Genomic DNA, 24871 nt, shown 5'->3' on the forward strand with positions numbered 1-24871 from the left:
TCTCCCCTCTCCAGAGCGTCAGCCCTTCAGGGGGCAGGACAGCAGCTGTCAGTCTACACCCTAGAACAGTGTTGTCCAGCAAAAGTATAACGTTAGCTCCCGTGGAAATTCATATTGTCTAATAGCCGCGTTAGAAAAAGAAACAGATGATACCAGTTGCAAAATCTGTTTAACCAACAATATCCAAAAACATCATTTCAACGTGTCGTATAAAGTACACAAAATATTCAAAAGAAATAAGATCGATCAGATTCTTTGGTTCACACGGTCTCCTAAATCTGCATGCATTTTTATAGTGAGAGCACATCCTCGGATGGACTAGCCACGTTTCTAGGGCCTCGACAGCCAGAAGTGGCTAATGGCTACCATATTGGAAAGAGCAGAATGAACGCTTCCGGTATTGCATAAAGTTCTATTGGACAGTGCAGACATCTGCGTTCATTACATTCTGGGAGTTTCTGACTCTGGGCCAGCAGGGAGTGGCATGGGTGGGGCTCCTCTTCTGAATTACCAAGGGGGCTGAGCCCTCTGCCAGCTGGGGGCTGACAGGAAATACCTGTTTGTCCGCTCTGAAAAAGTTTTCCCCTTCTTGGTCTTCAGGCCTGGGCAGGGCTGGGGGGTTTCCATGCCACCTGTAGGACCTAAAGCACCGTCCCCCAGGGAGTTAAACCTACACCCAGACCACAGTAGAGAAAAATCCAGCCTGGGGGCATACAGGGGTGGGGGGACCGAACAGATTAAAAAAAAAAAAAAAAAAAAGTGACCTTCAGCAGGACTCCCGGGGCAGGCTCTCAGCTGAGTAAACCCCTAAGAACACCAGGTTACCAACTTCAAAGGGTAAAGTCTGACTCCAGGGGCTCCCAGCTGCCAGCCCCTAAGACTGCTGCTTCCAGAAATACGATCAAAAAGGAATAATGTCCAACGTCACACGCAGGTTGGAAAAATCTGGCTATATGCATACAACCAAATATCAGACAGCCACTAAAAACTCTACCGTGTACATGAACAGCTTTTCTAATAAAAAGTACGCTTTGTCAAACAACCACGCTAAGCTAGAATTTTTACCTATTCTACCTCTTTTTATTATTACAAAGTCAGGAGTTAGGACAGTATTATTCCACAAAGTCCAATTAACTTGCCCAAGATGGCTCAGCCAGCAAGGGCTAAGGCCACAATGAGCCAAAGCCTACCAGACCCCAGGCCCCAAATTTACTACTAGTCTTTTGCCTTCCGGTGTGTTTTATTTGGGGCGGTGGGGGAGATAACATTGTCCAAACATGTGACTTTGTTCTTTAATTATAAGATGTCTCGGGGCGCCTGGGTGGCGCAGTCGGTTAAGCATCTGACTTCAGCCAGGTCACGATCTCGCGGTCCGTGAGTTCGAGCCCCGCGTCGGGCTCTGGGCTGATGGCTCAGAGCCTGGAGCCTGTTTCCGATTCTGTGTCTCCCTCTCTCTCTGCCCCTCCCCCGTTCATGCTCTGTCTCTCTCTGTCCCAAAAATTAAAATAAATAAATAAATAAAATAATTATAAGATGTCTATCTGCCTGCAGACAAGGACACGGAGATACAAAAGGTTAAGTTAGGTCAGGGGCAGTAAGCCAATTTTTTTTAACCTTATTATGCTGTTTATGCAATGCTTTTTTTTTTTTTTTTTTTTTTTTTTTTTTTAAAGGCTGCTATCTTCTGGGAAGAGAAAAAAATGAGAGAAATACCAAGAAAACCAAGCATACACAAAGCTGACCCCAGGGCTGGAGTCCCATAGCCCCCACAGCAGGGCAGGGCTGAGACCTCAACTATGGATGTGTGCACGGTGCTCCCGGTAAGAATGAGAACATACTGTTTACATCAAAGAACTGGGAAGGGACATGGCTGATGGCAACCTGGTGGTGACACCACTACCTGGCACAAAATGAGGGAAACAGCAATAAAAACATGAACAGAGGCAACGTTTCCGGAGGACTGGCACTGTTGTAAGCATCTTGCCCGTACCACACATACAACTGCCCTACTCAGGTAGGTACTATTATCATTTGCACTTTGCTGATGAGGCAACTGAGTCACAGGCAGATCGATAACTTGCTCAAGATCACACAGGTCGGGAATGACAAGGCTGGGATTCAAACCCAGGCAGTCTGGCTCCAGAGCGGGGCTCTTGGCCTCTACGTCGCCTCTCCTAACAATAAAGCCCCGCTGCCTGAGTCTGAATGAATCACCCAGCTGAGGTGGAGGCCGCTGGCACCTTCCTGGGTTAAGAACTAATCTCTCCTGGATTAATGAAGGCAGTGTGAAGGGGGAGGAGCCCATAGGAAGCCCACCCAGGCACCTGCAGGCCCCCAGGCATTGTGGGAAAGGCAGGCTTGCTGGGCAGGTGGGGTGCACTGTGGAGCCCACACGGTGAAGACCAACTCTGAGGCTAGGAGCATCTAGAATGGGGAGGCCAGGGCTGCAGGGGGGACAACAGACCCCTCTAGCCAGCAACCTGAGGATTTAAGCAGTCCCACTGACGAGTGTTCCCAGCTCAGTCCCTGTCCACAGCCAGCAGGGCCCATTCAGCGGTACCGTCTGAGCTGTTCCAAGGCTCCCGTCCTGTCCCCTCCAAGCCAAGAGTTCCCTGAAGATGTGAAAAGAGTGGCAAGAGATGAACAGGCCATTCCTCCCTTTCTGACTTGTAAGGGCATTTGTCCCTGGCTTTATAGGACTACTTCGGCGAAAGGCAGACAAGGTAGGCTCTCCCGATTATGCCCCTTTGGTCGATGGGAACACTGAGACACTTGGGAACGTGAGTCAAGCTAACTCCGTTCTGTGCTGCTGGGAAGGGTGCTGGCTCTGTGCCAGGACAGGCCTGCTCCTGGCACCAAATGATCATTCCCCGAGCCTCTGAGGGAGATGAGCACAATTTATGAGCCTCTGGAGCAATTCCTCTACAGCGACACCCCCTCCAAGGGCATGTGCCGTTCATGTCAGGCAGTACCTGCTCGGGCAGGGCCAGGGAGGTCAGAGGTCCTCTCCGGGGCCAACTACAGGAGGGCACCCCACCTTACAGGACTGCTTCTTCCCACAGACCCTGGGATGGGGGGCTTCCCACACTAGTGAAACCCAGAGAAAGGGAGAAACGCTCAGTCCCTCCTTCCTCCCTGCCCAGGCCCCACCCCTGAAAGCAGGCTGTGTGTCCCCGCGGGCCCTCAGGTCACCTCTCCCCGCAGAACCCTCAAAGCCCTCCAGCTGCACACCATCTGGCATTGCCCACTTTCTATCCTGTCCCCCCACCACCCTCCAACTCACTTAACAAGGAATATCGTGCCAGATGCTGCAAGAGGCCCTAGGCAGGTAGAGGTGGACTTTGCCCTCGGAGCATTCCCACACCAGTAAACTGATTTAAGATCATTCACTGGGTGGGGTGAGCATCCCAGACAGGGACTCACAGACGGCTGGGTAAGCCACTTAACCTCTTTCGACCTCAGAGAGGTCTGGATGGGCCTGACAAATCTTCCGAACTCCCATTTCTCCTATGAAGCCATCTGCCAGCATCCCTAAACCTCCCATGGGTTGAGCACGGTACCTTCAGAGTATACAATCCTCAAATCCTGGATACCTGAGCCTTCATCCACAGTATCCAGATGGATCTAAAACACAGACCGCCTGCCCAATCCAAATCCTAGCTTATTTCTGTTCTACTTAGAATACACCAGTCAGGATCGGATTGGCTACGCCATAACAAACCACCTTGAAGTCTCAGTGGTGTCAATAACACAGGCTAGCGCTCATTCATACGATATGCGCGCAAGAGTTGACCGGGAGCTCTGCCTCGGGCCTCCTTACTCCAGGACACGGGCTGGCTCCACCATCCGGGAGCTCTGGCGGTTGCCATAGTGAGGAGGAAGCAATGTGGCAATTGCACCTGAGCTCTCGAAGGTTTCCATGTGGGTCACGTCGCTTCCTGCTCGCACGTCATTGGCCCACACAAGCCACATCTCCACCCAGCTCTAGGAAGGCAGCAAGTGCAATCCCACCACGTGTTCAGGGGGAGGACCAGAAGTAGACGGTGAACTGCACGAGTGACCACAGCGGGGTTTGAGCAGAAGTTAAGGATATCACACTGGGTGAAAGGCTGAATACAGTTTCTTGTTCTCTTTAGATCAGTTTCCCAGGCTCCCACGATTGACATCTGGGTTGGCTAATTCGTGTCTGAGGGGCTGTCCTGTGCGTTGCAGGATGTTTAGTGGCATCCCTGGCCTCTGCCCACAAGAGGACAGTAGCAAACCCAAACTGTGGCAACCAAAACTATCTGCCAACATTGCAATGTCCCCTGGAAGGCAAGATGGTCCCCGGCTGAGAACCTCCGCTTTAGACTTCCAGGAAAGCATAACCTCTCCTAAACAGAAAACAATAGCATCCTCCTCCCTCCAGGTATCCTGCTCAGAACCACCCTGAGAGACAGCTTTTCTCATGTGCGATACAGGAATAATCATCGTCCCCACCTCAGCCGGTCCTTGTGAGGATTAAACCAGCAAATGCTCATGAAGCACCCAGCCCGGGGCCTGGCACACGGGGAGGGTGGGCCGGCGGGACAGTGCTTGCACGTAATAAGGGACTCGCTGTGTTACTGTCCCCGCAGGAGCTGCTGCTAGCACCACAGTCCCAGAGAAGACACGGGAAGGGCCAGGCACAGATTCTTCCCTGACACAGCTGCACGGCCACTCACTCAGCCCAACGTCACCCCTGCCTGCCCTGCCCCCCACACCCGGCCCCCAACCAAGTCCAAGGTTGGGAGACTGCTGCACAATTCTTGCCATTTGCTCTCCAGCTCCCAAGGCCTGAAGTCAGACATCTCAGTCACGATAATGCTGACTGTCGAGGTAAAATGTGCTGATGCTCAAGTGTGGGCAAGTGAAGGATGATAACTGAGCGTCTGCCCAGAAAGGGGCCCTGACCAGCGATGTGGTCACCCACCGGCTACAACGACCATCTGCTGAGGCCTCAAAAGGCTGGAGGCCAGCCACCCCTTCCACACCCCTGCCCCACGAGTCAAGTAGCCCTTTTTCCGTGGCTGGAGGGCAGGGGAGGGGAGCAGAAGGTGCAGCTGACTTTAAATGAACAAAGGGAAAAGGAAAGGAATGTGGAGAAGAAATGTCAGATTCTAAGACGGTTAAGTTTTCCCAGATGCCTCAGTTGGGTCACAGGCTCTCAGAATATGCAGAGAGGCCCGTCTCACAGTACCCCTTCCCAGGGCCAGCCCTGGGATGGTCCAGTCCACACTGGAAGGCTCCCATGGGCCTATGGTTCTCTCACTTGGGTGCTGGTTAAAAACACCAGCTCCAGAATCATCAGACTAGCCTCAGAATTCCGGCTCTGCCATTTCCCTGCTCTGTGGCTTTGACAAGCTCCTCACCCTCGCTCATCTTCAGGGCCGTGTAGTCTGGGCCCCGCCCTAAGGTACCAGGCCAGAAAGCAGGCATGGTGGCAGGAATCCAGCCCACACCATCCTCACTAAAGCCGTACCCTGGACCAGTCCAACCCCGGAGACACCCTTTACGCATCTGCATGAAATTCTCATGCATAGTGACATCTGTAAGAATGACTACAATCAACACAAGAAAGAGCAGGTATTGGCAAGGACGTGGACAGAAAGGAACACTCATGCACTATTGGTGGGAGGGCGAACTGGTGTGCCACTGTGGAAAATAGTATGGAGGTTCCTCAAAAAGTTAAAAATACAACTATCCTAGGGGCACCTGGGTGGCTCAATTGGTTAAGCATCGACTCTTGACTTCAGCTCAGGTCATGACTGATGATTTCAGCTCAGGTCATGATTATGGGATCGAGCCCTGCAATGGGCTGACAGCTCAGAACCTGCTTGGGATTCATTCTCTCTCCTCTCGGAGCCCCCCCCCCCCCCGCCAACTTGTGTGCATGCACACGCGTGCACGCTTTCTCAAAAACTAAAAAAAAAAACAACAAAACTATCCTACGATCCAGCAATCACACTACCAGGTATTTACCTAAAGAATACAAAAACACTGCCTGTTCCCGATTCTGTGTCTCCCTCTCTCTCTGCCCCTCCCCCGTTCATGCTCTGTCTCTCTCTGTCCCAAAAATAAATAAAAACGTTGAAAAAAAAAAATTTAAAAAAAAAAAAAAAAGGGGGCGCCTGGGTGGCGCAGTCGGTTAAGCGTCCGACTTCAGCCAGGTCACGATCTCGCGGTCCGGGAGTTCGAGCCCCGCGTCAGGCTCTGGGCTGATGGCTCGGAGCCTGGAGCCTGTTTCCGATTCTGTGTCTCCCTCTCTCTCTGCCCCTCCCCCGTTCATGCTCTGTCTCTCTCTGTCCCAAAAATAAATAAAAACGTTGAAAAAAAAATTTAAAAAAAAAAGAATACAAAAACACTAATTCAAAGGGATATATGCACCCTATGTTTATAGGAATATTATCTACAAGAGCCAAACTATGGAAGTAGTCCAAGTGTCCATCAACTGATGAACGGATAAAGAGCGTGTGGTATATATACAATGGAATATCATTCAGCCATTAAAAAAAAGAATGAAATCTTGCTATTTGCAATGACATGGGAGCTAGGGAGTGTAATGTTAAGCAAAGTCAGTTAGAGGAAGACAAATACCATATGATTTCACTCATATGTGGAATTTAAGAAACAAAACCAATGAACCAAGGGGGGAAAAAAAGAGAGAAGCCAACCGAGAAACAGACGCTTAACTCTAGAGAACAAACTGATGGTTGCCAGAGGGGAGGTGCGTGGGGGGGGGGGTGGATGAAATAGGGGATAGGGATTAAGGAGTGCACTTGTGATGAGCACTGAGTGATGTATGAAGTGTTGAATCACTATATTGTATACCTGAAACTAATATAACACTGTATGTTAACTGGAATTAAAATAAAAACTTAAAAAAAAATTTGCACACATAGGCCACAGTGGCCTGGCTGATCTTCAGTTCCTCCACCTCTAAATAAGGAAAATAATCCCCGAATCTCCATAAGGTTATTATGAGGGATTAATGGCAATGCACGCAAAGTACTTAGCAGTGGCTGGCATACAGGAAGTGCTCGGTGATCGCTGTGATGAAAATTATGATAAATCCCAATGATGAGGATGACGACGACAATTTATAGCCTTGGTCAATGTCCTGTCTCCAAAGCGACCAGGACAAACCTAAATGCTGCCTTGTGGAGCTGCCAGGAGGATTAAATGAGATAACATAAGGAAGGGCTCAATAAACGCCAGCATTTAGGGGTGCCTGGGGGGCTCAGCCGGTTAAGTGTCCAATTCTTCATTTCGTCTCAGGTCATGATCTCAAGGTTCGTGAGTTTGAGGCCCAAATCGGGTCTGTGCTGACAGTGCAGAGCCTGCTTGGGATTCTCTCTGACCCTCCCCTGCTCGCTCGTTCGCTCTCTCAAAAAAGATAAACTACAAAAAAAAAAAATTTTTTTTTAAATAAGCGTCAGCAATTATTATTATAGACTTGCACAGCCTTTGGTCTGAACTCTGCATCCTGGAGCTTCGCCCAAGTGTGATCTCCTGGTAAGGCTGTGCCAAGGATTCAGAGTTAACATTCGTGAAGGGGCTGATGCCAGGCCTGGCAGGGTCAGACCCAGGCCTCCTTGCCCTCCCCCACCTTGGAAGGCCTCCAGATCCCTTCAGGTGGAGATCACCGTCTGCCCTCTACAGACTCCCCTTTCTGCTTCTCTGTACCCTAATCGCAAGTTGGTCAACATCCTTCTAGAATGCAACCCCCAATCTTCCCTAAATTTTCAGGTGTTGCAATATTACTTTTAGAACAAAGGCTTCTAATTTAACTAAGTTAAAAATGAAACGTGGTACCGAGAACATGAACATCCAGGTGAGGTCCAGGGGGACGGAACACCAAACCTCTGCTTTGCTGCCAGGCACACCTCCTCTCTGGAGCACCAGCGTGGGTGAAGTCAGAGTCCTTTCCACACTGTCAAACCTAGACTGTTCCATGTATACTTTCATAGCCGCCACTTACTGGCTGGGTGGCCTTGGGAATGTCGCTGCACCTGTCCAGCCTCAGCTCTCCATCACCTAAGATCACCATGGCCACTTCTAACTCTAATGCTACAGGGCAAGCTTCAAGAGTGTCCCTTCTGGGAGCCTTCTGACCAGGTGCACAGCTTTGTTTATGTGGTTATGGGAAATTGCCTATGCAGGTCAGCCCAGAGACCCTGTACTCTAGAAGCTCAGACGTTGCCCATCCTGGCCCAATCTCCCCAGCCTTGGACTTTTGGAAGCACGTGCTGCGGGGATACAGAATGGGGAAAGGCCAAACATGTCTTTCTGTAGACGGACATAGATCCACACTGTGGAGGTGAGGGTAGAGAGGGTACAGACATGGCAGACGGCTTCGGCCCCTCTCCGATCTCTGCCAGTCCTCCCGGGCTCCCCTTAAACAACAGGTAACTTCGACTAACTGTCTGCTCACCTCACTGTCACATCCTCTTTGCCCCCCTTCCAAGCAGAAAGTCTCACCAGACCCCTTCTACATCAAATTTCAGGGGCCCCTCTGCTTTGGTGGGGGAGCTGATGAATTTGCTCCAAAGCCACACAGCTGTATCCCACCCAGTCCCCATTTCTGAATCCGTGCCTGAGGATTTTCACAGGTGCATTGCCAAGTGCCCACCTGAGCCAGATCTGGCTTCGCTCTGGGGCAGGGGGCACGAAGACGATGTCACAAGGGCTGTTGCCAGATACTTTGCTGGGAGGCCTGAGGCACTCCCCAGTCTGGCGGTGTGGGCTACCTACCACAATAGGAAAGGTTACCCTAACATGCTTTGTTCTGAGAAAAGAAAGTGGTCATCACCCTGGCCCAGACTGAACCCACACCTGCTCCGTAACACTTTCTGGGAGCTTCTTAGAGATGGAGTCCCAGCTCACCAGATGAAGGTTTCACTTCTAACTTCTTAAAAGCCGGGACAACTTCTGCAGCCCTCCCGTGCCCAGGAGACTGGCTCTCCCTTCGTAGCTCCATGACCTGATCAGTTAACGATGGAATGGCCACGTTCCCACATGCCCAGAAAATCCCTCCCGTGGGTGAGACAAGGAGGCCTCACTGAGAAGGTAGGGCGCCCCCCCAGCTATCTCTGTCTCGGTTCCCTCCTCCTGGTCGGCTTACCCTGCTGCCCAGGGGCCTAAAAGAGAACAGAGCAGTCCCATAGCTGCCCCTCACTTCTGTCCTCCTGCCGGGGGCTCCCCTCGCACTGCCCTGGGTGGGCTGCGGGCTTACTGCGACCTTATTCTCCCTCCCAACAAATCTGCAAGAGCCATTTTGATGACCTTAGCGTTCCTGCAAGCTGTTAACCCTCCTGGCCCTGGTCTAGTGGGTCAGTGCCCCTCTCACCCTGGGCTACTTGCCTGTCTCCATTTTCCCACGGAAGTCCTCCAGAACCTGAACTCGGACCTAAGGTTTCCTCTGCAGCCACACTAGTTTGGTTTTTTTTTTGTTTTTTTTTTTTTAATTTTTTTTTTTTAACCTTTATTTATTTTTGAGACAGAGAGAGACAGAGCATGAGTAGGGGAGGGACAGAGAGGAGGAGACACAGAATCTGAAACAGGCTCCAGGCTCTGAGCTGTCAGCAGAGAGCCCGACGCGGGACTCGAACTCACAGACTGCGAGATCATGACCTGAGCCGAAGTCGGCCGCTTAACCGACTGAGCCACCCAGGCGCAACCCCCCCCCCCTTTTTTTTTTTACACACTAGTTTTTTTAAACACCTCACGGGTCCCTCTGCTTCATGGTGAGCACTCCCAGGTGTGAGTCGTTTCTCCAGGAGCCTCTATCAAGGCCAAGGGGTCTCCACCTGCCGGCACAACAAATCACCCGACAGTTTTTAAGTACCAGTGCCAGGCCCCACCCCACAGATCCTAGCGGGGCTGGCTTCTCCGGGGTGGGGCTCGGGCCTCAAAATCCTCCACTGCTCTCTCTCCGGGTGGTTCTCATGAGCAGCCAGAGCTGGGACCCACAGCCTAGCCCACGAGCTCACTGCTGTGTATCGGGATCACCTGGGGCACACAGAGGCCCTGATGGATGGCGTAGGGCACGTCCCAAGCTTTTGTCCCCCAGGAAGGTCCCCAGGCAATTCTGGGAACGACTCAAATTTGAGAGCCACCAGACTGTCTGGAAAACAGGACATCAGACACAGTTTAAGAAAGAGATATGGCTGGGTCATCTGGGTGGCTCAGTTGGTAAGCATCCAACTTCGGATCAGGTCATGATCTCACAGTTTGTGGGTTCGAGCCCCACATCAGGCTCTGTGCGGACAGCTCAGAGCCTGGAGCCTGCTTCAGATTCTGTGTCTCCCTCTCTCTCTGCCCTTCCCCCATTCATGCTCTGTCTCTGTCTCTTAAAAATAAATAAACCTTAAAAAAAAAATTTTTTTTTAAACAAAAAACAAAAAAACCACCTCAACGGAATCATCACAGCAAGCTAGGGAGAAGTAGAGCCAGTCAGTCAGGAGGTAACGCTATGGGCAAAGCACCACTTTAGCTGAAGGGGGGAAAAAAACCCCAAAAAAACAAAAAACACGCACGTGCACACACTTACTTGCAAGCAAGTGCATGCGTGCACGTTCATACCACACGTGTGCACGTGCACAAGTACCCACACGTACACATGACCATATGTACACACTCTCCCGATCTTTGCAGCAAAACCTGTTCAAGCGTGTCTGCCCATCCGGGAAGGAAACTACAGCCCTGACAGTCTCTTGTGCGCGCGCACATGCACCGACCTTCCAGCACCGACCTTCCAAGACTTCCCAGGACGATGTAACTCTCGCTGGGTCGCTTGCTGAGCTTCCTTGTGGCATGCATGTTCCTGTGGCCAAGCAGTGTCACGAATGGTGATGGTTCACTTTGGGCGTAGGTCACCAGGGCTATTATTTATTGTTTTTTTCTTAAATCTCCTCACTTTTTAAAAAAGTAACATCATTTATGCAAAGGGGGCATTTATCTGTGGCCAGACAGAGAAGATTTCCAGAAAAACAAGTATAACTGAAACAAAACAATGTTATTAAATCCGCCGACCCCGTTCCCTGCAGAAGCCTGGATCCTGAAGCCCATTTCCTCCTGGTCCTGTGCTCCTTGCTCTATTTTTTTTTTTTTTTTTTTTTTTTTTTTTTAAGGGAGATGGCCCTCAGACCTTCTCCTCCAGGCCACAGAAGGGCTGGCAGGGGGCTGGAGGGAGATGGCTTCTCACGGGACTTCAGGTAAGTAACACCACATCTGGGCATTCACCTAAAATTGTCTGGGGTGCCCACCCTGCCTGCATTTTGTCCCCGGCCGAGTTTTCTAGAAAGGACAGCAATACCAAGAAGTGAAAGATGCTGGGATTGCTCATCCCATGATGGAAAGGGGACAAATCCCACCCACGGCGACAGCAGCCCACCGCCCACCCCTGTGCAGGTTACTCAACCTACCCCAGATTCGGAGCCTGCCGGCCCCTCCGGCGGGTGTCAAGGGGTGGGGTGGGACCACGGAGAAATGCACACAACAAGCCCGGATGCGTGGCTGTTGTCCCCCATGTAAAACCAAAGGTGCGACTGAGAGCAGACCGAACATCTGTCCACCCGCTGACCTCAGTGAGCAGCCCCGCAGCCCCTTCTCCCAAGGGGGAGGGAGGCAAAGACCACTTACTGCTAACCCCCCTTGAAAATACCTGAACTGTGAGGACCTAATGCTTCCTGTTTACAGAACAATGAAAACAAATACGGACTTTTAAAATGATCTGAACTGAAGAACTTGCAGGGTAGGTCTGGGAGGGCCACGGGGGGACTCAGGCATCCTCACCCTGCGTGTTCCCACCTTCACCTCGAGAAGATGACGTGGCCTGGCCGTGGCTCCGGCAAATTCACTCACCCTACAGCCACGTTCCCGACCTCCACCCTGCTAGCCCCTCCAAGATATTTTTCATCCTCACTCCGTTGGAAAGACTAACACGAGGAAAAGGCACCCACATTTGGCTGGGGGTTGGGAATCCTGAGGGCCACGAAGTCATCTCAAAAGCATGAAGGACTTAATCATTAACTTGAGGACCCCAGGCCTCCTGTGCTGGTTACCACGGCACCCAGGAGGTTTCGATCTGGATTCTTTCGGGCCCTGTCAACCATGCCAGCGGCACGCCAGGGCCTCCCTCTGGTCCAGGGGCGCGAGGAAGGACGACCAGGAAATCTGGCTGTGACAGATTTCAAAGACTTAGAATCAGCCACAGGCTGGACAAAACAGAGAAAAGAGGGCAGCAAATTATGTGGGTTTTTCTATTCAACTCATAGGTTTTGGGGTTTCTAATTTTGAGGGAAATTGGGATTTCATTAACTAGAAGGATTTCTCATATACACCCTTCTCCTTCCACCCATCATATTAAGCATAATTGGAGACAAACAAAAGAGGCAGCAAGGCTGTCTCTTTCTGGTCACATTTGGGTGGCTGGAGGCAAGACGTCCCCTCAGGCCAACATCAACCACCATCTGTGAGCCTCAATCTCTTACCCAGGATAAGACCTGTTCACACTGTGGTTGAAGGAGAGACAGGCCTATCCTTGGAGCTTGGCCAAAGTAGATTCAAAATGTCAAGCCTGACCACTGGCCCCATGAGGTCCCAACAAGCCAAAGGCTGGCGGTCCTCATGGGGCGGTGGGCAGGGCCCAGAAGGTTCCAGAAACATTTACTATCTGTTCACATAAGACCCAGCCATAAATCAGGCTTACAGGCAGTAGTATCCCATCCCCAAAAAGGATGCATTTTCCAAACTGCTCCCTCTGGGCTCCCAGGAGCAACAATGGGAAACAAAATTTTACAAACCGTTAACAGGCAAATATAATCTCCCCTAAAGCAAAACAAAAAGCACCATTTTAGGCTTTGAAGAGAATGTCTGTGCCTGATGGGGGACTCACTACAGACCCACCATCAACTCTGGTTCCGTGGGGACTGCAGGATGGACAAGGCAATGAACCCCCTTGTGAGAACCAGTTCTGGCATTCTGAAATTGCAGCGATTAAAAATACCCACTTAGCAGTCAGGTGTTACCTGGTAGACAGTCTTACTGTCGTTCAGAGAGAGAGAATCGTTCAGAGAATTTCAGAGCTGGAGGGGGCATCAGAAATGATCGCCAAGCCTCTCTCATTACCCGTCTCCACCCCTGGGGCCAGATGAGGGGGCTGTGTCCCAGGGAGATACAGGAAACAGGCCTAAGTCATCATCCAGGCAGATGCCGCGACCCTGTCCTCGAGCTCAGGCTCAGGCTGTGCTCTGCGCCTCACCCCCCTGTGCTGAGGGGACCCTTGGTCTCCTCTTGGGTTAGCACAGACACAAACACAGGCACAAACAACCACACGGGGACAAACGCACACACTACTTTTCTGCCAAGACACTGGCTGAGGCTAAGGGCATGAGATACACCCCCCAGCCCCTCTGCCTTTAAGACTCTCATTCTCAAACACCTCCAAGCTCCTGCCCTGCTGAGACCAAGCTCCCCACAGACACCTTCTCCAAAACCGAGCTCAGCTTTTCCAGCTGCTTCCCCCACCCAACAGATAAAGGTGACAGCCAGAAAACCACCCCGGCCTCCTGCTCTGAGCAAAACTCACACCCGGTCTGCACGCCCAAGGCCTCCACCCCCAGGAAGCCCTCCCTCACTTCACTCCCTGCCTCATCACCATCCTCACTGGCTGTACCCACCTGGGATCTGTGTTACCAGAGAGCCCCTTCCCAGTGTCTCGCAGGCCGCAGCGTCAAAGCTGTATCACCTGGGGCACCTGCTCATGGGCTGGGCCAAGGGACACTGCCAGGGCCACCTCCCAGGCACAGGGAGCCACCCAGCAGGCTACACTGAGTCAGAGGCCAGGGTCCAAAATCGGCTTCCTGGAGGACTTGGAAGGGACGCCGTCCAATGGTGCTCTTGGGGAAGGAGCCTCCATTATCCGCTTATCAAGACAGAGGGGGCTGCCAACCCATTTATCAGAAAGCAGCTCCTGCAGAGAGCTGTTTTAGCTCCTCGGTTTTTAAATAACACAAATGCTGGTAATCTCCTTCCTGCTCTTTACTGCTTTTAAATGTAAATTAAAAGACCTGTTCATTCATGTCTTTGGAATCCATGTCCCCTGACTGGTCTGGAAGAAAACATTAACCCTGTGGAGTCACGGCAGGCTGAACTGGCGATGAACCCTGGTCCAATTAAGGCACTGACCAGGCACGTGACCCCAGGCACGTGACATCCAACCTTTTCTCTTGCTTTAACACCTGATAGATGCCTTCTCCTTAACCTCACTCAGAGGCGGGGCTTCCAAATTACTGCCACCTGCTGTCACCTGCCCACCTTCCCTTTCCTCCCGTTGGACCCACGGTGCACACCTGCTTGGCTGGCCAGGCAAAATGCACATCCTACATCTCATCTTGGCACACGCCTGCCTCCGCAGGGATAATCCTATACACTCGCTGCCCAAAACCCCGTGGCAAGGTCACTCTCAAATTTCAAGTCTTTGTTTAAAGGGCCTTAAAAAAAAAATCTCTAGGGGTGCCTGGGTGGTTCAGTCAGTTAAGCATTGGACTTTGGCTCAAGTCGTGATCTCACGGTTCGTGAGTTCAAGCCCCGCGGTGGGCTCTGGGCTGACAGCTTGGAGCCTGGAGCCTGCTTCAGCGTCTGTGTCTCCCTCTCGCTCAGCCCCTCTCCTGCTCATGCTCTGTTTCCGTCTCACAAATAAAAAATAAACATTAAAAAAAAATTTTTTTTAAATAAATAAACTTCAAATAAAAAATAAAAAAATAAAATCTCTACTTGTTCCCGGAAGCTTGCTGTACTTCCCACCCCCACCGTCAGAGGAGGGGGAAGAGGAATCCAGTTCCCAGCGACCAGCGAGCACTTCCGGGCCTCTGCTCCAAATGCTGGCGGACATCAAAGGCCGACATTGACAACAGCTGCCCAAGAACCCAAACCACCTCAGGAGCCCCAAGTTTCTCTCGGGTCAGGCGGAACAAGAGGCCAGGTGAGCCCAGCCAGCCCATCACACCACAGAATGGGAGCCTCAGGTGCCCCAGATTAAAGGGAGGCCATTCAACGGCCAAACCTCTTGGCTGAAGCAGGGGCTGTTTTGCTCTGTAACTTTTCCAGAAACAGGCACAAGCCTTCAACCCTGCTACCGAATACAAAACCAGCACAGCTTAGAATGCCCTGCCGATCGCATTATTTCCTATTCAGTGCCCCTCCCTCTCCACCCTACCCCGTAATTACCGAGACTTTAGGGTTGGGATTTTTTATGATGCTGCTTTTTAAGCGTGTGACAACACAGAAGGAAGGGCTATTTAAATCTGAACCAGAGGGGGGGGAATAGGCATTGTTAAAGGGGCAAATTAAGAACACATTTCCCTGGGTTTTAGGTAATTCAAGGTCACTTGCAATAAACAAGACGGAATCATCGGGCCTAAATGTGCCGTGGGGCTCCCCCACCCTGCAGGGTCTGGCAAGCTGTAAGCACTGTAGGGAGCTAGTCATTCATGACTCTTAGACCGTCCACCACATTAAAGAATTCAAGTGAATGATGTCCTGTCTGACTCAGGTGTTTCACTGCTTTTCTTGGTCCCCTGATACACCCCCCCACCCCGTTCTGAAAAGCAGACATTGATGGCTAAGGATGGGGGCTCTAAAGAAAGATGTGCTCCAATCCTCCCTTCACCATTTACTGACCGTGTGACCTTGGGCACATCACTTAACTCCCCAGAGCCTGGATTTCTTAATTCATAAAACAAGGACAAGAGTTCCTATTACTTCGCAGGGTTTCCTGAGGAGTAAAGGAGATAAGAGTTGTCACGGGCATTACACAGTTAACGCTCCATGAATGCCAGCCTTGACGAGAACAATGAAGGAACACACGTCGCTTTGGGAAAGGGTAGGAAGGCCCGGCGTCAATGCTTTCTATGAAGTAGCATCTCTGAAGCAACAGAATGTCCATTTCCCTCCTTACATGGCACACGTTTTCCAGCTAAGACAAAAAGCAGGGTTGGGAATGCCGAGTGTTAAGCATATAATGCCGTTTGACGAGCACCTACCATGCGCCAGGAATTGAACTGTATATTCACAAATCTTCATCGTCCTGCATGGCAAGTGGTGTTTAGTCCCATCTCACAGGTGGGGAGCTCAGGCTCAAAACACGCCCCGCCCCCTCCTGGCTCCAGGCGGGTGTCAACACAGCTGTGGTAGATCGGGATCCACACCCAGGGCCTGGCGACAAGCAGTAAAGCATGGTACGTCCATTTCTGAGCCTCTGTCTAGCTCATACTCTCTCCCTGCAAACAGCACGCACATGTGTATTATTCACCGACTGTTCTAGAGCCAAGAGACCACGGGACTCGCCTCATCCAATCCCCTGATTTAGGAGTGTTAGAAATTCAGCCCGAGGAAGGAGACGTGGTCCGTCCAAGGTCACATGATGGTGCAGAGGCAGGGCTGGTATTCAGCCTCAGGTCTACAGACTCTGGAGAAGGATCTTGCTTGCCCAGGGACACCGGCGGTTCCTAGACGCGTAAGCCGGCACCGGGAACAAGCAGGTGTACCTTTGAACAGCTTTCAAAGCAACGCAAAGGTGAGCTAAGCAGACCCACCTCCCTCTCCAGGCTGCTGGGAAAGCAAAGGTGGCCGGACGTGTGCTGGGCCGGCGGTCTTCAGCTTGGTCCACCCCTGAACCACAACCTCGAGATTATCAGTGCGTAAAATCACCTTCCTAGATGCTTCCTGAACTTCTATTTTGAGGCCGCCCGTTGCACGCACCCTCCTGGTCCCGCCTCTCCTCCCAACGTGGAACTAATCTGCCTCTCAGTACCGTCCGTCTCCACCAAGGGAGTTCCGTCAGGTGGCTGACCCCTGTAAATAATTAAAGGGTGATCCCGCCGCCTCCAGGAGGCCTCCTGAGAGCTGGGTGGCTTGTTAAATGAGACAGGCGGGGAGGCACTGCTAACAGCCTGACAACTGCTTCAACAGATGGCGAGCAGAGCGTACCGGGAACACAGCCCACGGAGCCAGCCTGCCGAGGGCACAAACAAGGCAGGAGGCAGGGGCCTCCGTTTAGCAGGCTAGCTTTAAGAACATCAGAGAGGCTGCACCCACGGCCCGGCTCTTCCCGCCAAGACCTGCGAGACCCTGGGCAAATCCACCACCCGCTGCCGAGCTGTTTTCTTAGCCCGAAGATGGCCTTTTTCTTAATTTGGAGGAAAACGTTCAGAACCGGAAAAGAAAGGAGAGAACAGCCAGAACTCTGGCACACCTGGACGCAGGAATCAGCCAGCTTCCCAGGGATTTTAGTTCAGAGGGATAGGTGTGGGGATAAAGAAAGAAAGGGAAGAACAAGAAGGGAAAGGAAATAAGGAAGGAGCAGATGAAGCCAGCTCCAAAGAACTCGTCTTTCTTGGGCAGGGAAAGACTCCGTAAAGCAAGAAATGCCAACTTCCCCCTCCATCGCCTGAAAGTCAAGCCCTGTTAGCAGTTTGAGAGGTACCCTTTCCACCTGGTTCCAATACTTAGTGAGCGATGGAGTGCTGTGTGCATCTATACACGCAGGTACGGACACATACACGTGTGCTTTTTAAAAACAGGAATACGCCATATATGTCCTTCTGTTTCTAATGTTTTTTACACTTCATAGATCATGAAAATAATTCCAAGATAATCCATAGACCTATCTTGTCAGTTTCACAGACATAGTCTTTCATAATCGATTCAATTTTTCTTTTACTGCTGGACACTTAGGAGTCTCTACCTTTTTACTTTTTTTTTTTTTTTGATTTACAACTAGAGTAACTTGCTACGATTTTTCCAATTGCCAGTGACAGAAATGGCAACTCAACCTAGCTTGAGCACAAAATTTAATACATTGCTTTACAAATGGAAAATCTGGTAATACACCTGACTTCAGGCATGGCTGGATCCAGATGTTCTACTGATGTTGGAAATCTGTCTCTTAGCAACTTTTCGTTTTTCCTTTTTTAAAAGTTTATTTATTATTCTTTTTTTTTCTTTTTTTGAAATTTACATCCAAGTTAGCATATAGTGCAACAGTGATTTCAGGAGTAGATTCCTTAATGCCCCTTCCCCATTTAGCCCATCCCCCCTCCATGACCCCCTAACTTTTTATACAGACAATGCTACAATGAACATATACCTATATGTACATACACAAGCATGGTTTCTATAGGTGTCAGATTCCCAGCAGTTGGAATGCTGAATCCTAAGGAATGAACATCTTCAGGGTTTTTTTTTTTTTTTTATAATTTTTTTTAAACGTTTATTTTTTTATTTTTGAGACAGAGAGAGACAGAGCATGAACGGGGGAGGGTCACAGAGAGAGGGAGACACAGAATCTGAAACAGGCTTCAGGCTCTGAGCTGTCAGCACAGAGCCCGACGCGGGGCTCGAACCCACGGACCGTGAGATCATGACCTGAGCCGAAGTCGGACGCTTAACCGACCGAGCCACCCAGGTGCCCCTCTTCAGGGTTTTTTTAATGATTTTTTTTTTTAATGTTTATTTACTTTTTTGAGAGAAAGAGAGACAGTGTGTGAATGGGCCAGGGGCAGAGAGAGGGGGACACAGAATCCAATGTAGGCTCCATTGGAGCCTGACAGCACAGAGCCCAACATGGGGCTCGAACCTATGAACCGTGAGATCACGACCTGAGCTGAAGTCGGATGCTCAACTGACTGAGCCACCCAGATTTGTTTTATTTTGAGAGAGAGAGAGTTTGAGCCGGGGAAGGGAAAAGAGAGAGAGAGCAAGAATCCCAAGCAGGCTCCACACGGTCAGTGCAGAGCCAGACACAGGGCTAGAACATACGAACCGTGAGATCATAACCTGAGCCGAAATCAAGAGTCAGACGCTTAACTGACTGAGCCACCCAGGCGCTCCTACATTTTCAGTTTTAATAAGAACTGGCAAAGTACGACGCAAAAAAGTAGTACCAATTTGCACAACTCGATTACACCTAAGAGTTGCAACCTGCTCTCCTAGCACAGGCAAGGGGTTCAAGGATACATCGGAAAGACCCCTGAGCCTCCGCTGCCCACACCCTACCACTCCCATCCTGCCCTTTCAACCAGTGCCACTCTCGTTTCATCCTCCCTGTTTATTGGCTTTTCACTAGGGGAGAAAAGGAGGCTCGCTCTGCCTGGAATGTTTGCAAACCACCTAAAAGATATTAATAACTGCTAACACTTATACAGCATTTACTATGTGTTTCACGCTTTATAAGGTAATCTCACTTCATGCTTCAACAGCCCCACTGCACGGATGCAGAAACTGCGATGTAGTCCTTTCTATAAGGTCCCTCCGGTGTGCTGACCAGCGGTGGGGCCCGGACAGACCTAGGCGACCCGATTCGGGAGACACTGGCTAAGCACTTTATTGCCTTCTGGCAAGGGGACTGAGCACACAGGCCCATGAAGACCCGCAACTATGACAATGCTTCCAAACCTAGGCCCGCTGTCCTCTCTGAACCAACTCTGACAAGCTTCCAGGTCCCCACCTTTCTGGCCCAGACGCGTGAACCAAAGGAGCACTGTCACTTTGAGAAGGTACCTGCACCTCCTTTTCTCCCTGAGAACACCCCCGCCTCCCAGTCCCTCACCCTCCAAAACCCAGAGGCCATCGTCCCTATTGCTTCCTGTTCATGACCTCCTGGGCAGGTCTGTCCTCCCCACGTCACAGCCACACACCCTGAAGGAGGAAGTAAAGAGACCAGTCTCAGAAGATCTGCTCAAAAGGAGAAAGAAGAAACAAAAGAGAGCCAAGGCCCTGATACGGCAGATTCACTGCCCTCGGACCTTAGTGCCCACCACCCCACAATTTCTTTTCCTTTTTTTTTTTTTTAACGTTTATTTATTTTTGAGAGAGAGAATGCAAGCAGGGGAGGGGCAGAGAGAGAGAGAGAGAGAGTGCAAGCAGGGGAGGGGCAGAGGAGGGACAGAGGATCCAAGGCTGACTGTGCTGACAGCTGGGAGCCCAATGTAGGGCTTGGACTCTTCGAACCGCAAGCTCCTGACCTGAGCTGAAGACAGACGCTTAACCAACTGAGCCACGCAGGTGCCCCCCGCCCCACAATGTCTAGGCCAGGACTGTCCACGTTCAGAACCGGAAGACAAAGGAGAGGATAGCCAGAACTTTGGCACAGGTGGACGCCAGAATCAGCCAGCTTCCCGGGGATTTTAGTTCAAAGGTGTAGGTGTGGGAGAAGAAGAAAGAGAAAAGGAAGAACAAGAAGGGAAAGAGGAAAATGAGGAAGGAGCAGACGAAGCAGGAAAGGAAAAGTGGGCGGAGAGGCTCAAAAGCACAGTGGCCTGGGCTTAAACGCCCAAACCATCCCCCTGCCTCATTCCTGTCTGCAGAAAGATGAAGAAAAGCAAAAGAGCAGATCCAGGCCCCTCACGGGGACATTGCATAATCAAAAGAAAAGGAACTTTCCTGCCTGGAGGGAAGCCTGCAGCTGTGGTCCCATCTGCGCCCACCTCACATGCCCAACTGGGGAGCCCACTCTCTTGAAGACCCGGCCCCGAGGGGCGTCTGGGAGTGGGAGGCATCAGACAGGCGACACGGGTTCCAGGAAGGTGCAAGGAGAGTGGCACAGGACATCCACGCGTGAGGGGACCAGAGCCACGCAGTGCTTCCTGCTAGAGTGTTCCCATGTTGTTCGAGAAATGACTGGCAGGTCAGGAAGGCTGGTGCAAGAGGACTGCTTACAGCATATTTTGGTTCATGTCAGTTCCTGGAAGCCAGAAAAATTATTGCAGCATTGTTGGTGACGACAAGATTGGAAACACCCTGAATGTCCAGCAAGAGGAGATTGGTACATCATCATCATCATCATCATAATATAATGGCACATCCATATAGAAGAAATGTTCTGCAGCTATTAAAAAGAACAAGACAGGGGCGCCTAGGTGGCTCAGTCGGTTAAACGTCCAGCTTCAACTCAGGTCATGATCTCACAGTCTGTGAGTTCGAGCCCCATGTGCTCTGTGCCAACAGCTCAGAGCCTAGAGCCTGCTTCGGATTCTGTGTGTGTGTGTCTCTCTCTCTCTCTCTCTGATCCTCCCCTGCTCACACTCTATTATCTCTCAAACATAAACATTAATTGAAAAAAAAAAAAAAAAAGACAGCTCAGGGTGTATGGGTGGCTCAGTCAGTTAAGGGTCCGACTTCGGCTCATGTCATGATCTCGTGTTTCAGGGTTCGAGCCCCGCATTGGGCTCGCTGCTGTCGGCATGGAGCCAGCTTCAGATCCTCTGTCCGCCCTCTCCCTCTCTGCCCCTCCCCTACTCACGTGCACGCTCTCTCACTCTTTCCCAAAAATGAACATTAAAAAATTTAAAAAACAATAAAAAGAACAAGACAGCTCTACGTGCACTGATGTGAGCCAATCTCCCAGGTATAACAATGAGGAAGAAAGTACAGAAGAGCGTAACCAGCACAGTCATGCAAGTAAACGGGATGAGGAACATAGGGAACAGGATGATTCCCGCCTAAGGCGCTGGGCTTTGTCTATTTCTCAACCTAAGTAACAGGCACACAGGTGCTCAGTTTATGGTTCTTTAAACTGCACCTGTTTTGTGCATGCTATTGTGGGTTTTTTTAAGTTTATTTGAGAGAACTCACATGCACGCACGTGCACACAAGCGAGGGAGGGGCAGAGAGGGAGAGGGAGAATCCCACCCAAGTAGGCTCCGTGCGATCAGTGCAGAGCCCCACACAGGGCTCTGTCCCACGAACTGTGAGGTCATGACCTGAGCCAAGATCAAGAGTCAGATGCTTCCCCAACGGAGCCACCCAGGTGCCCCTTGTGCATGCTTTTTAATATGTTAATATTTCATAATCCAAAAATTTTAAGGGTGGATGCATATGCATACCAAAAAATCTCTAAAAACTTCAAAGTAAAAGCCTCTGAAAATGGAAACTGGGGGGCCGTGGGGGGCAGTATGGGGGAGGTTTACTTTGACTCTATATCCTCTTATAACTTTCAATATCTTTTACCACATGCATGAATTGCCTACTAAAAAAAAAAAGGAAGGAAAAAAAAAAAAAAGAAAATGGTCCCTGGCAATTCTCCAGGGTGTTTTGGCATCATAGATCGGGAAAGTACCCAAGGGGCCAGTTTCCCCATTTTGCAGCTGAAGGAAGAAGCTGCAGCCCAGAGCGTCTGAGTGTCCTATCTGCAGTCACACAGCAAGTGAGCAGCAGACTCGGGAAGAGAAGCCAAGTCTCCGGGTGAGACCACCTTCAGCAATCTCAACCAAGGGTGCCCAGGCTGCTCAAACCCCAGGACCACAGAGAGGGCAGGGAGAATCAGGGCAGGCGCCCCCCAGGTCCTAGGGTGGCAGTCACGGGGCACGGTTAAGGTTGGAGTCTCCAAATCTAGAGCCTCTGGACCCCGGGTCCCGTGGGCTGCTGCCTCCAGCCTGTGGGAGCACAGACAGACAGACGGAAGGACAGGCAGGCGGGTAGGTTCCAGGGTTCCCAACCCAGCGCTCCAGGCGCTGTCCGCTGCACGGCCACTCCTGCGTCCTCAGCAGGCACCCTCCTAGCAAACCACTGCCCAGCAAACCCACTGGATGAGTTCCACATTCTGGCCACTCTGCAGTCATAACCACACGTGGGGGGTAGAAAGCACTTACTCTGGCGTCTTCATGCCAGCGACCAGGCACCAGACCCACCAGATCAACAGCCTTAGATCCCAGCCCCAAGCCAGCGGGTAGGCACCAGGAGCCAAACCAGACTCCGGTTGTAAAATACCACCCTCCTCATTCTGTTTACATTGAAGAAAATCCTTACGGGTTGTGCAGAAGAATCATAAAACCTCAGAGCCGGGGGAGTTTAAGGAAACTGGACGGTTTTCCCTGCAGTAAAAATCTACTGTGCCTGCTTCATTTATTGGAGGCCAGAAACCACTCAATCTCAATTTTAATACTTCCTTATTTAACAAATGCTAACAAACCCGGGTTCCTATATTCTTTTCAACAAACAGCACCCCACTGTGAGCCAGGCACCCTGGGAGCATGGAAGGTAATCACGACAGCTAACACTTAATTTGGAGAACGTTTACCGTGAAGCTAAATACACGCTGGGCATGCTGCTAAGCTCTTTGCACATGGGACCTGTGAGCCAGCAGTCCTATGGGAAAAGTCTGTTGCTATCCCATTGTATAGAGGGGGAAACCAAGGCTCTGGGGGTAACTTGTCCAATACTACAGAGCTGGCAAATGGCAAACCGAGGTCTGTCTGGCTCCAAAGCCCATTCCCGCCCACTGAGCAAGACGCAGCCCTGTCCACAGGAACTCGCCCTCTAGCAAGGGTCTGGACTTCCTCTAAACCTACTCTGCCCGCAAGAGGCCAATCGGGCCTGTTACTTCCCACTCCCTCCCAGACTCTGAAGCAGGGGCATTTCCCCAGGAGTTCCAAAGAAATCGAGAGCCCCAGGACCCATCCGTGACGCTGCCTTCTCGGCTTCAGCTCCAGACCAAGGGCCCCGGTAATCTACACGCTGACACCAAGCCAGGGTGCTGGCCTGGACGAGAAGGGACCTGACACACTCACCCCCACTGACAAGAGAGCTAGGTCTGCAAGGGCCCAAGGGTGGCAGCGGACCCTTTCCCCACTTACCTTGCAGGGAAGGCGAAGCCAGCCCCTCCTGCAGGCAGGGGTGGTGCTCAGGGGTGGGGAGGTGGGCTGGGCATGAGGAGGGGGCTGTAATCTAGGCTCAGCCCCTGGCCCTCTTTGGGAAGGTCCCTAAACCTCTCTGGGATGTGTCCGAATCTACAAACATGGGGATAAATCGTTAAATCCCATAGGGAGGGGAGTGTTAGTAAAGGGACTCAGTCACGTAAACTTCTTAAAACATCTTGAGTGAGAGACAGACGCATGTGACAGATTACCACTCCTGGTGTACCGCTCCGCATTAAACAGCACGCGGCTCAGGGGAGGCCCACCCTCTGCCTGGAATATTCTCTGTGCTCTTCTGTTCAGGGTTCAGATCAAGCTCCACCTCCTCTGAGAAGTAGTCCTTGACCTCCCACCCCCTCACTCACAGGTACCCCGTGCTCTTCGGGCCCCTCCCCATCACGCTGGACAGGAATAGTGCACCTACTGGTCAGTTTTTCCGGAGGGCAGGGCTCCTCGACGTGAGGTCTTCTCTAGCACCAATTTGTGCTATCGTGTCCGGCCTCCGTGAGGTGATCAGTAAATGTTTGTCACATAAAAGCGTTAGTATCGTTATTATCACCCCATGGAACTTGTGAACAGATAGAACGTTCCTGGGGAGATAGCTCCCCACGGGGACCCCCAAGCACTGGGACTGACCCAGACCATCAGAACACCCCAACTTCCCTCTACTGTCTGCTTCCTGGCCAATGCTTCTCAGACCCGAAGACGAAATCCCCTTCAAGAGGCAAAGTCCACCTGATCTGTACCAGGCACTGAGGAGGCAGGGGAGACACAATCCCTGACCCCCCCCCCCCTTCAAGTAAGTTCTCAATTCAGGAATTCTAGTTCAGAGGCCCTCAGAGGGGGCCGCGTGAAGAAACTAGAACTCTCCTTATCACAGCCTCTCAAATGCCTAGTTGTGTAGATGTAGAACTGTAATGGACGAGCTAGGGGAGCACAGCAGCATGTGTATGTAACTTGAAGGTGAAAATACCCCTGTTGGGAACATATGATCAAAACCTCTTTCCAGATAGGTAGGCAAGAGCGAGTCTAGAGGTCAGAGGGCCAGCTAGGAAATGCACCACACCAACACGGGGAGGAAAGGGCAGGAGAGAAGTTTCCAGCATTCATAGGGCAGGGGGCCACGAAGGAACAAAGATAGGGGGAGTCTGGAAAAC

General features: G+C 51.2%; 1 protein-coding gene across 2 annotated transcripts in view; it reads right to left on the reverse strand.

The window, feature by feature from the left end:
* Positions 1-24871, reverse strand: part of KSR1 (kinase suppressor of ras 1) — a 163911-nt gene that overhangs the window by 113928 nt on the left and 25112 nt on the right. The window lies entirely within an intron of this gene.

This window comes from Puma concolor, chromosome E1 (genome assembly GCF_028749965.1).
Source record: "Puma concolor isolate L17-30 chromosome E1, mPumCon1.1.hap2, whole genome shotgun sequence".
Classification (NCBI taxonomy): Eukaryota; Metazoa; Chordata; class Mammalia; order Carnivora; family Felidae; genus Puma; species Puma concolor.